Source organism: Notolepis coatsorum (genome assembly GCF_963971535.1).
Source record: "Notolepis coatsorum genome assembly, chromosome: 17".
Classification (NCBI taxonomy): Eukaryota; Metazoa; Chordata; class Actinopteri; order Aulopiformes; family Paralepididae; genus Notolepis; species Notolepis coatsorum.
This window is the reverse complement of record NC_140181.1, coordinates 66,295,682-66,308,205: the sequence shown is the minus strand read 5'-3', so window position 1 is coordinate 66,308,205 and position 12,524 is coordinate 66,295,682.

The following is a 12,524-nucleotide window of genomic DNA, read 5'->3' as shown; positions in this document are numbered from 1 at the left end:
AAAAATGGCAAAAGTACACTCTTGCTACAGAGGAACGCCGTTTTTCATAACGAGAGAATACAGAATCCTCAATTATGTATTGGCCACAGGCCTTGCTAAGCACACACGATAAGTGACCAAACAATCTTTTCTTTAGGAAAATATAGTTTCTCAAGCGGTTAGCACAACCCCAGCAATTAAGCTGAGGGTTACATCGTATCCCCACAAACACAGTAACACAATATATTGTAAACAACATGTCTGAGAGGAGGGTGGGGAAGCCCCAGGGAACCGGGGGGATCACCCCTCCTTCCTTACCCTTGATACGACCAAGTTGAACAGGTAACCCTGTTAATATGTGAACACACTGTTCATTGTCATTACAGGCTGAGAAAATAATTCATTCCTCAATCACATGTCACTAAGCATAGCTTTATAGGTTAAATAACCCCCTTAGTTGTGAGTTCACGTTTACATGAACACACATGTTCTCATCACAACTAACCAGATCATTTTTACACATGTAAACAACAACCCGATTTCTATGGAGAGAGAAGTTATATACCAGTGACAAGACAATTCACACACAACACGCGCCGTATCCTCAATGCAGGGCTGTACGCTAAGCTTTTTCACTAGGGGCACACTTGCCCCTAAATGAGAAATTTAGGGGCAAAAAATATTTTTTAGGGGCACATTTTTTAATAACAATTTTACCATTATTTATATCGATTGTTTTTTATTAAAAAAAAAAAAAAATTATATAATTTTTTTTAATAAAATATATATATTATATAATCATACTTGTAGTTGTATTATCTGCGAGACATCGCCACCAAGCAACAAGTCAAAATGCTCGCTATATGCAACCAGCTCCACTGTCTGTGTGTACTCGAGTAGCCTCCAGCTACGGCCAGGATTCTCCGGAGCTGCAGCTGGACCCTATACTGTAGCCTCCAGCTACGGCCAGGATTCTCCGGCGCTGCAGCTGGACCCTATTGACTATATTCAGCGTGCCCTCAGCTCGAATACGCATCGACTCAGTGTTATAAGACATTGATATCAGGAGCTATCTGAACTATTTAGTTTAATGGGACGTTTCGTTTTGAACAGTTAGGGTTGGGTACCGTTCACATTTGAACCAGTACCTGGGGATCGATAATGGTATACGACGACAGGGCTTGAGACTAACACCGTCCCGTCGTCCCGGGGGAAATAAAATATGTATTTGGGATGAAGAAAAATCCTCCACGGGGCCGGGACACAGTCGGGACGAAGAGGATTTATTTTCCCCCACTTGGAAAATGTCAACTGCGCCGACTGTCAGTGCGCATATCACTGTCAAACGGTGCGTGTCTTCCGAGTGCTCGCTTTAGTTGACAGTGGCACGAGACCACTGCACGAGACCCGCGGAAATAATGTTTAATAGAATGTTTAATAAAAGTTCTCGTGGTTCCGGCCATCCTCTAGCCATCCTCTCAGTCAAGGGAGCACTCTCAAACATGCTGCACTATTTGAAGTGTATAACGTTAAACAGAGCAGAAGAAGATGGAATAACAGACACAGACTGACCAACAGGGAACTGCATCCAACCCTAGTACAAAGGCAGGTCTGCGGTGGTGGCTACTGCCACTGCTGGCTCAATGTTCTCGACGGTCACATTTTCATTCGACGGCTCACTAGGAGGTGGAACGCGTCGAAAATATGAAGCAATACTAACTTTACTTTTCTTCATAGGCATAGCTAAATCAGACAAGTCAGCCAGTCTATCAGAGTGCTCAATCGATTTTCCCCACTCTCATACCTGAGTGCTCAGCTCGCGTGAGTGGCGTCATCACACGGCTTGGATAATTTAGGAGTGAAATGCGAATGCAAGGCTTGAAATCCCTACTCGCAAGCCCGCCCCCAAATATTATTTACCAATCGCAACGGCCAATTAAAGGGGCAATTTGCGACGAGCTTGTCGCACTGTACAGCCCTGCAATGTATTGCAGCAACACACGTTTTGGAAAACATCGTTATTACAAAACATTTAGAAGGGAAGAAAAGAAGAAGTGTTTAAGGTCCGGTCGAGACCTTCCTACCCTGAGCGCCGGCCAAGAGAAATGCAATCTGGCTAACGGGGCACCGAAGTTGAACACAGCATCCCTGTGTTGATGACGAGGGTAACGTCGTTGCGCCACCCAGCCGCTACGTTTCTCCATGTTTGACGCAGTCCTCGCTGGCTCGCTCGCTGGCAGAGGTTCGACTAACATCCTCTGTCAAAGATGACGTCGTAGTCAGAGTGTTTAAGGCAACGTTCAACAGTGTAGCATTAAGCTAACAGCCGTTCGACCGATAGCAACAAGCTAACGTTTACTAGCCTGGTAACACAGCGGGCTAGCGTCGCAGCTTACAGCTGACTGGCTAACACAGTAGTCCACAACTAGCACGCAAGCTAAGCAGCTATCACCTGAACTGTACACAACGACATAACAAGCCACACTTCAGACAGGCCGCTGTCCAAGTCCCTCCCCTAAGAGTGAAAAGAAAAAAAATTCAGAACACAGTTTTCAACGGTGATCCAGACATGCAGCGGGGCCAGCACAGTTCCCATTTCGGGCTGCAGCCGACTTTGAGCATGGAACTCCCGATAAAGAAGATCCTATGCCCACATTTCCTTGTTAGGGTATACTTTCATTTGTATATGAAAGATGGGGCCTGCACGGGACAGAGAAGCATCCGCTCGAGAATCCTGGGATCACCAGGTCCTAGTCGGGGCCCACTAGATTGACCATCATGGGCCTCAGACCAAGATCCTCCGACCGCCGTTTAAGCCAAGCAGAGGACCCCAGCCTGAAGTCGGCGTTTCGTAAATTGTCAGCTAACCCCCACAGCATCAACAACAACCAGAGCTCGCAAGCAAAACAGTACGTACCCAACCTGGAAACAACCGCTTCTCACAACAGTCGGTGCTTCCCACAGTCCAGCTGTGTGGCTGGAGGGCAACCCCATCCAGCCGCAGCAAGGAGGACTGTAGCTGGGGAGCATGTCAGCGGCGTGAGCTCCTAATACGAAAAAGCCGTTGAAGGTCGGAATGACCATCATCTTGCAGACACTCCAGTACCGAAGACAATATCGCCGTATTTTCTCGAAAATAGTGAGAGAGAAAATAAAGATATGATGTCAACGTATCTTCCCGTTCTTTTGTTTTCCAACTTTCTTCTACTAACAACCTCGTCAAGTGGGGATCTACCGAAGGCACTTCCTTGTGGTGAAAGTGAAGAAGGAGGCGAGTAGGTGACCACACTCCTACTTATGAAGGTAAGCGGATGGGGGTGTGGCCAGACGAATGTTGGGATGTAAAGGTACATGGTGGAATCTTTTATTCAGTGCTCGTGCAAGAAGTACAGTGCAACTGGTGCTGAGCGAAGCCATAACGAAACAGAACTGCAGCTGCTACTAGTGTGGACTGAATGGGCGGCAGCAAAGCGTTATGGAAATGCCAGTATTCTGATTGCTGTCTGTGGTTCTATATGGGTTGTGGCAATACATTTGACAAATAATAGCTCGCAGCAATGTATTGAAAAAAGAACTATAAACTATACATTTGTTCATTTTTGAAACCATGAACTTTAGTTAAAAAAATTTAATTATGAACTATGAACTGAACTAGTGTGAGAAGAGCATTTATGCGGGTGAACACCAGGAAGGCTGCTGGCCCAGATGGAATAACAGGATGCATACTTAAGTCCTGTGTGCTAACCAGCTAGCCCCTGTGTTCACCACCATATTTAATCTATCCCTGGCGGAGTCAGTGGTCCCTGCCTGCTTCAAGATGTCTACCATTATCCCGGTACCAAAGAAATCCTCCCCAACAGGTCTCAATGACTACAGACCGGTGGCACTTACCTCTGTGGCCATGAAATGTTTCGAGAGGCTGGTTAAGGATCACATTTGTGCCTCCCTCCCCAGTGATATGGACCCTATGCAATTTGCATACAGGCCAAACAGGTCCACTGATGATGCGGTCTCCCAAGTACTGCACAGCACCCTCTCTCACCTAGACCGCCAGAAGGGGGGCTATGTGAGACTGTTGTTCATTGACTACAGCTCAGCGTTCAACACCATAGTCCCCACCAGACTGGAGGACAAGCTGATCGAGCTGGGTCTGAGCTCTGCCCTGAGCGCCTGGATCCTGGACTTTCTGAGTGAAAGGCCCCAGGCGGTCAGGGTGGGGGGTCAGACCTCCAACACCATCACCCTGAGCATCGGGTCCCCCCAGGGCTGTGTTCTGAGCCCCCTGCTGTACTCACTATACACACATGACTGTGTGGCCAAGTTCAGCTCCAACTCCATAGTGAAGTTTGCAGAAATCGCCGGCTATGATCATTGCTGCGTCTGGATGTTTAATCTGGTGGATGTTGAGATCCCCTGTAGCTCCACCAGGGCCCTGGCGGTATTCGCTTGGGGAGGGATGTACACCGCAGTCATGATGATTGCGGTGAATTCTCGGGGGAGATGAAACGGGCGACATTGAATGGCCAGATGTTCCAGGTCCGGCGAGCATGAACTGTAGAGTATCTTGATCTCCTTTGGGCTTACCCAGCCATTGTTTGTAAGGAGACAGACACCCCCGCCGATGCTCTTACCGGAGGCTTCTGTACGGTTTGATTGATTGATTGAAAACTTTATTAACAGATTGCAGAATGGGTACAATACAGTACAGCTCAATACACACAATTGTTAAGGGGATGCAGACCAGAGAAAGACTTTCGTCTTGTTTACATCAGGGTCCCCCATTTTCAATTCATCGTAACATATATGACATACATGACATACAGATAGACAGTACTGCTACATCTATACATTTATGACATACCAGATTTGCAAATACAGTACTGTTTGTGATACAAAAAGAGTCCAGAAAAGAGTATACATTTGATGTAAAAACTGTACATTGGGGAGGTTGGGTAGGTGGGGTGGGTGGGGGGGGGGGCTGTACATTGGAGGTGGTTCGGTGGGTGGGGTGGGGGGTTGGGCAGGAGGGGTGGGGGGGAACACTGTACAACTGTACAAGCAAAACTGTACATTGGGATATTGACAACCATACTTGGTCATTTACTGTACATTGGAGGGGGTTGGGTTAGGACATTTACATGGGCCAGTTTCGAATTGCAGTCTCCCGTAGGTGTTCTTTGAGAGTGTTTTTGAAAGTGGGTACTGATTCTAGGGATGCTCGATATTGGCTTTTTTACCGATACCGATATTCCGATATTGTCAAACTCTTAATTTCCGATACCGATATCAACCGATATCAACCGATACCGATATATGCAGGGTTTCCCACCCCAAAAAACGGAATAATTTCAGGTAACTAATCATTTCACTGGATATATATATAACAAATATTGTTATTGTTTTTTTCTTTTTTTAAACCGATACCGATATTTTCCGATATCACATTTTACTGCCGATATCGGCCGATAATATCGGACATCCCTAACTGATTCACATTCCTTTACAGCTTTGGGTAGGGCGTTCCACATTGATGTGGCATAATTGCGAAACATGTTTAGTCCCTTGTTTGAGCCGAATCTGGGTTTAACATGATTTGTGGAGCTCCCTCTGGTGTTGTGATCGTGGTATTCACTGACCTTTGGGAAGTGGTCGTGTAGTGTATCTTGTAGACCAGGCCCATTGCAAGTTGCTGTACTCTGTCGTCTACTCTAAGCCATCCTAGGTTGTCAAAGTGGGCAGGGGTGAGGTGGGTTCTAGGAGTAAGGTCAAGCAGTAGTCTGACCAGTTTGTTTTGAGATGTTTGTAATTTTGTTTTTAGCGCCTTTGAGGTGCTTTGGTACCATGAGGTGCAAGCATAGTCGTAGTACCCTTGTATGAGTGTTCCTGCCAGAGTCTTCAGGGTGTTCTTGTTTACCAGCGAGGAGATCCGGTACAAGAATCGAGCTCGTTGGTTGAATTTTTTTATTACATTGGATGCCATTTTGTCACAGGAAAGATTAGCCTCTAGGATGGAGGCCAGGTAGGTAATTTCATCTTTCCTTGTGACAATATTGTCACCCACTGTACCTGCGAAGCCGTCGGTCTTGCTGAGTTTGTTATTTGAACCGAAGAGAATGGACTCTGTTTTGCCCATGTGTAATGATAGTTACGGTCCGCTCGGAAGACGGTGAAGGAGTCCGAAGGAGAGACGCTGTGATCCAGAGTCGCTGGTTTCAGCCAAGTCTCCGTGAAGCACATGATGTTACAGTCCCTCACCTCTCGCTGGAATCGGACCCTCGCCCGTAAATCATCCATCCTGCTCTCCAGCGAACGTGCATTCCATTCCCACATCAATAACACCATCCGGTCCGCCTACTTCCACCTTCGCAACATCAACCGCCTCCGCCCTTCACTCACTCCCAACAGCGCCGCAATCCTGGTCCACTCCCTCGTCACTTCCCGCTTGGATTATTGCAACTCCCTTCTCTTTGGTCTCCCCCACAAACTCCTCCATAAGCTCCAAGTGGTCCAGAACGCTGCTGCCCATATAATAACCAGAACCCCTGTCATCAGTCACATCACCCCCGTCCTACGCCAACTACACTGGCTTCCCATTAAACACCGCATAGATTACAAGATCCTCCTCCATACATTCAAGGCCATCCACAACCTCGCCCCTCCATACCTGTCCGACCTCCTGCACATCAACATTCCCACCCGGTCCCTCAGGTCTGCCTCCTCCATCAACCTGACCGTCCCCCCAGCCCGTCTGTCCACCATGGGGTCAAGAGCCTTCAGCTGCTCTGCGCCCCGCCTCTGGAACTCCCTCCTCCCCGACATCAGGAACATTGACTCCATCAACTCATTTAAAACCCACCTCAAAACCCACCTGTTTAGGCAGGCATATCATATGTCTGATTTTATTTTTTAAATGGATTGTGATTGTTAATTAACTGTATTTAAATTGTTGTACGGCGACCTTGAGTGTCTTGAAAGGCGCCTTATAAATAAAATGCATTATTATTAGTGCTGTCAGGCGATTGATCTAATTAATTACAGGATTTGTAATTAATTAATCTAATTAATTGCATTTGAATCGCATAACCATTTTATGCCTGATATTCTATATTCTATAATCATATTTCAAATTGCATGTGTCCGGATGGCAGAATTCAGTACTGTATCTACAAAACCTTCTGTTTAATCATCTTCCATCTATTAATTTGCTTAGATTTTTCAGGTCTGGTCAATTTGAGCATAGTGTTATTCACAGTCAAAGATAAAAACTATTTAATTGATATTCTCATTTGGTTCATTACAATTTACTCAAGCCTAATAACAGACACAGTATTTCTGACACTGGGAATACATTCCCTGAGATCCATAGATGTCCCTAGAATCAGATACCAAGAACATGCAAATGGACCATATAAAAAAAAGTCTGTAAATGTGTATTCTATGTTCTTATGGAATGAATGAGATACAAAATAAAAATAATAAAAAAGAATTATAAAAAAAATGTAATACATTTTGAGTAAATTTTCATAACGCGATAATTTGCGGTGTAATTAATTAATCTAATTAACGCGATAAACTGACAGCCCTAATTATTATTATTATTATTAAGATTATCCTCCGTGGCAAGGAGCGATAATGCCTTCACAATGATACACACGACTACTCACGATAGTGTTCAGCGAACGGCTGACAAACTAAATAGCAATACAAGGAGGCCAGGAAAAAACAGCAACGATAGCAAAATCACAGGAATACATACCCTGTACATGAGTACAAAAGGGGGTGATGACAGCTCAGGGTGAAGACGGAGACACGAGGGAGACACGAGGACATCTGCAGGACCTGGGTGGACTGGAGAGATTAGGGGGAGGGGGAGACAGGGTTAGTATTGGAACCAACAGTCACCGCTGTGGCATTTTTTTACATGTCAAAATGTCACAACATTAATGTCAGCATGTGTTCGAATTACGTGGGAGCCACGGCTGAGCTCCCCTGACAGTGACTTGAGCTGCTCCCCCGAAAGCAATAACAGTCTAAACTATTCAAGTTTAGTTGTACTACAGATTCAACATCCAACGTCCACAGAAGTTAAATTAAATCTTTTTCAAAGAAATCTGGCTAATTTGGTGATCCTGCTTGGAGGGCTACATTGTGGTGAAGCACATTGTGTTTATTGACTTCAGCTCAGCCAACTGTCACACTTCAGTTCATTGGTGAAGCAATCCTGTGTGTGTGTGTGTGTGTGTGTGTGTGTGTGTGTGTGTGTGTGTGTGTGTGTGTGTGTGTGTGTGTGTGTGTCTAGGCTACACTGTCACACATTGTTATTCTCAGTTTGCTTGCAGCCTAGGTGTGCAGCAGTAATATTTGTGTGTTGATATACATTGGGAGACACACACAGTGGTGCAGTCGCGGTCACACCCGGTTACACGCCGTGTTACCAGATCACTGAGGCAGAAGTACGCGCGATCGCGCACGGATGTGTACTCGCGTGTACGCGCGCACAAAAATGCGCTCTATCCATTCGTTGTGACTAGTACCCGGCCACCGTTTTACATAACAAAAAGCGCAGGTAGACTAAGTGTCTGGGTGTTGGCTATCTGAATGCATCTCCCCCTTCATTCTGTGTGACACAGGCAGTGGAGGTGAATACTAATGTGTCTCGGAATTCGTGATGGGGGTCTACCTGCTTATGATATTGAATCAAGCGTCTGTGCTGCGCGCCAGCTTTCCACGCGCACATTCACACAAATAGAGAGCAAGAAGAGCTTGTATGATAGAAAGATTGCACTTGCGTATATGCGCTTGTGTGTGTGTGCGTGCGTGTGTGTGTATAAATCAGTTCTGTGCGCATGCACGTGCCCGCGCGTGCTCGTGCACGTGGCGTGGCGTGTTACCAGTTCCCATATTAGGACTGCACCACTGGACACACACACACACACACACACACACACACACACACACACACACACACACACACACACACATACAGTATGCACACATACACTGATTTGATTGAAGGTCAGTGGAGCAGGAGTGCCTCCATATCTGCCGTGCCTGAGGTTCCATCCCTTACCTCAATCCTGGAGGTCAATGGGGAAGTGATTAGCTCATCCGTTTCACCTGCATACAACCTGTCAAAATAGACTAGAGCAATTACACTTACCTATTTTTTTTTATCCACTTTCTCTCCTCTTTTTCAATTTTTTCTCCCATCCCAATTCCACTGTGCCAATTCTCCCCTCCCCTGTCTTGAACGTTGCTCGCATATGCCCCCCACTGGCCGGTTGTAGGGAGGATAGAAGCCTTGCATCACGTGTCCCCTCCGATACACGAGGAGGCAGCCTGTCACATCTTTTCACCTGCCAGCGTGGACTCTCATTGGCGAGGTGTAACATGTGGGAGGCTCACACTACCCCCGCCATTTCCTGTCTCTGCTGTGCAGGCGTCCCCAACCGACCTGTAGGAGTCGCTGTCCACAACGTCCAGATTACCACCCATCGAATTCCACCCGCTAACTCTGCCAATTCAGTTAGTATGACGGCCGACAGCCGGAGTCGAACCCGGTGTCTCTTGCGTTGGTGATGAGCGCAATGTCCGCTGGGCCACCCAGCCGCCATGCAATTACACTTACCTGTTGAGTGTCACGTTGCCCAGAGTCATCTTTGTTACACTATGAACTGAATTCTGAATTTCATTTGGGGAACTTGGGGCACTGGTACTGTGTACTGATACTACTTATGTTGGGGGAAACTCCTCTAAAACTGTAGTTTACCAAACTACTGGCTACTTCACAATAAAAATTAGTTAAACTAAATCGTACCTACTTACAGTTAAGTTTACATTTTGTCATATAGCTGATGCTTTTATCCAAAACGACTTACAAGTTCTGTACGACAAGTCAGCAGGAAGGGTACAACTTAGGCGTGTAACGGTACACAAAAACCACGGTACGGTACGTACCTCGGTTTTGAAGTCAAGGTTCGGTACGGTTTTCGGTACAGTGGGGGAAAGTTTGGCTTTCCATGTTCCACTCAGGGGTGATGTAGTGTGCAGTAACTAATTGTACTTGTAGGGCTGTCAACAAATATTCTATATTGAAATTAATAATTGACTTGTAAAAAAAAAGAAAAGAAATTATTAATTATATTAGATTGTGAAAAAAACAGCCCCCGGTGGGCGGTCGTTAGTGGTTAACATACCATTGTATTAGTTCGGTACACTACACAGCCGTTCGGTACGCGTGTATCGCTTCCGCAACGGAATTCGGTTTCCGGGTTCCTCTGATTGGCCGCGACCGCCACGTGACCCGCCCCCCTATCCACCGCTCTGCCGCTGCCACGCGCGGCAGTCGGCAGAGCGAGCGCTCGCTTCCTCAATTTATACGCATGGAAGTATTGACTGAATGAATGAATGAAAACTTTATTTAACAGATTGCAGAATGGGTACAATACAGTACGGCTCAATACACACAATTGTTAAGGGGATGCAGACCTGAGAAAGACGTTTGTCTTGTTTACATCAGGGTCCCCCATTTTCAATTCATATAGAACGACTACGGCGTAACAAATCATTAAAAAAATATACCGTTAACTGGAATATGTTGTGCCTTTACACATATGTTGGATTATGTAATTGGTTTGTCATGACAAACAAATAAAAAAATCGCGATTTACCCGCTGGCTACAGCAACACAACACTCAGTGACTGCATGTAGTCAGAGCCAGAGCTCAGCGATGCCGCTCGTGGCAGCACATTCTCGCCGCGGGCTGAGCTCTGGTGTCCGCTGGAGCAAGCCAGAGACAGCCGGCGGATGCGATATTTTATTTGTTTGTCATGACAAACCAATTACATAATCAACATATGTGTAAAGGCACAACATATTCCAGTTAACGGTATCTTTTTTTAATGATTTGTTACGGCGCAATCAATACTTCCATGCATTCGGGACCTCCATGTTTGGGGGTATTCATCAGACAAATCGGATGCGGGGATTCGGCTCCCATCAGGCGGGCAAGAACTGCGGGTTTTCAGCCTCTCCCCTCTCTCCTGGAGCTTAATGGGGAGCTTAGTATTCCTGCCGCGGAGGAGGTGGCTACAACATCAACACACATGTTGTAGCCAGCTGGGAAATCGCGATTTTTTTTATTTGTTTGTCATGACAAACCAATTACATAATCCAACATATGTGTAAAGGCACAACATATTCCAGTTAACAGTATATATTTTTTAATGATTTGTTATGGCGTAGTCGTTCTATATGAATTGAAAATGGGGGACCCTGATGTAAACAAGACAACGTCTTTCTCAGGTCTGCATCCCCATAACACTTTGATCGCCATGGTTAAATTCATAATTTACCATCCCTCGCCATCTCTATTTGTCTATGGAGAAGTTCCCCTTCTTTGCAGGGCTATAACTTTTTAAATTGTATTGCTAAATTGACATTATTATGGCCCATTCAATGTCCTATATCTATTGTTCAGGGTGTAGCAACGTTATACTTTTTCATTCACATATTCATACTAAAATACGGTCTAAAGTATAAGTATGTTTTTATCGTTTTCTGCAGCTTTCTCCAGAACTTGATTTATAGCCTTAAATGCATTATATTGATGATCAAATACAGTTTGGTACGAATCTGTGCGAGATAAAAAATGTCAACTGGATGTGCTTCTAGGAGTTACTACGTATGATCTGATGTTGACCGGATGGGCGGGGGGTCGTTTATAATTCCGTGGGCAACGTTATATCATTCATCTAGTGTGGGTGATATGATCATCAGAGCAGTTAGTAAAGAACACGTTGGAAAATAACGCTGGATCTTACCATATCTTCCTCGCGCCATTGGGCGATGAGCGTGGAGCAGAGATATTCATATTATGGGATGTAGAAATACCCGATCCATTTCCAGGTTGTATAATAGTATATACGTCCAAATCATGTTGTTTGTCGAGTTATTTGCAACCGATCGACATCCATTGTGTCAAGATGGAGTCCTGCTAATGATAGCGAGTGCCCGGACGAAATATGGGTGAGCACCACTTCATCCACATGACTTACTGTTGGGCGATCTGCCGATCGGCCACCAGATGGCGCTCTTGAACCGTTAGAGAGTTGAGTGGAGCTCAGCAGTATATCTCAGGTCCCCGGGGGAGAAATATGATTTCGATCACAGATTTTTTAAATATTAATATCAAGGACGTGTTACGGCGTCTTCGGCAGAATGAGCATGGCGGGGAATGACGAGTTACGGCGTTTCCGGCGATTAAAGTGTTAACAATTGTGTGTATTGAGCCGTACTGTATTGTACCCATTCTGCAATCTGTTAAATAAAGTTTTCATTCATTCATTCATTCAGTCAATACTTCCACGGCTTCTCAGTTACAGTGGGTGACAATATTGTCACAAGGAAAGATGAAATTACCTACCTGGGTTCCATCCTAGAGGCTAATCTCTCCTGTGACAAAATGGCATCCAATGTAATAAAAAAAAGTCAACCAACGAACTCGATTCTTGTACCGGATCTCCTCTCTGGTAAACAAGAATAC